Source organism: Sinocyclocheilus anshuiensis, unplaced genomic scaffold (assembly GCF_001515605.1).
Source record: "Sinocyclocheilus anshuiensis isolate Anshui unplaced genomic scaffold, SAMN03320099.WGS_v1.1 scaffold356, whole genome shotgun sequence".
NCBI classification, from domain to species: Eukaryota; Metazoa; Chordata; class Actinopteri; order Cypriniformes; family Cyprinidae; genus Sinocyclocheilus; species Sinocyclocheilus anshuiensis.
This window is the reverse complement of record NW_015554097.1, coordinates 1,017,080-1,018,101: the sequence shown is the minus strand read 5'-3', so window position 1 is coordinate 1,018,101 and position 1,022 is coordinate 1,017,080.

The following is a 1,022-nucleotide window of genomic DNA, read 5'->3' as shown; positions in this document are numbered from 1 at the left end:
TAAGCCAAGAGGAGACTGGTTTTCCTTTGCTGTAAACAAAACTTGGTTCTTGTGAGACTAGCATATTCTCACGGAGCTTACATTACGCCTACGTTCTACCTCATCCCTGTGAACATGCATACAACAGTTAACGGAAGCTAGCGATTGAAGTTTATAAAGTTTTAAATGTTGATATTTTTCTTACACAAACGCATCTATTCGCTTTAGAAGGCCTTTATTAACCCTCCGGAGCTGTGTGGATCACGCTACTCTGCACTGCTCAAAACTCGCGTTTGAATTGTCAGTGGCAAATTCTTTAAATATAAAAAAAGTACTTATAGGCTATGAGTCAGAAGCTCCAAACTGTCCTTGCAAAGTTGGAACTGCCCCACTTTATAGAAACAGACTTTTATAGAAACAGCATTGTAGGCAACTCTCACAGGAAACAGTCCTCATCCTCCGTAAAATGCGCTGCACACATATGAATATTTAGGTTGTACTGTTCTGGAACAGTGTTGTAAATACAACTTAACCACTGATTTCTAGTTGTGTCCTCTTTTAGAAGGCCAAAGAAAGTAGTTTCACTTTCACAACAAAACACACAGCGTCACACACGGCGGGTCAGAGTGAGCGGTGGCCGGCGGGCTTGAGTGAGGAATGGCCGGCGGGTTAGAGTGAGAGACGGCCGGCGGATTCGACGAAGAGGCGGCCGACGGGGCGACTCCGCTTCGTCCACGGTGAAAGCCGATCCGGCAATTCACAGCGCGAAGTTGATGTATTTCCTCAGCGACCAGCACGGATCAGCTCTAGGCATGACGAAGCGGATATCGTCCTCTTTTGGAAGGCCAAACAAAGTAGTTTCGCTTTTACAACGAAACACAAAACATCTCCACGACATGGCAGCGGCGTCAACAACAATACTACAGCAAGAATAAAAGTTATGCCTTCTTTCTTTACGTGAACATTTGGGCGGCGTTATGCAAATCTTCCCACATCGTGACGTAGACATGTGGGGGTGTGTTAGAATGAGCCGTTTTAGGAGG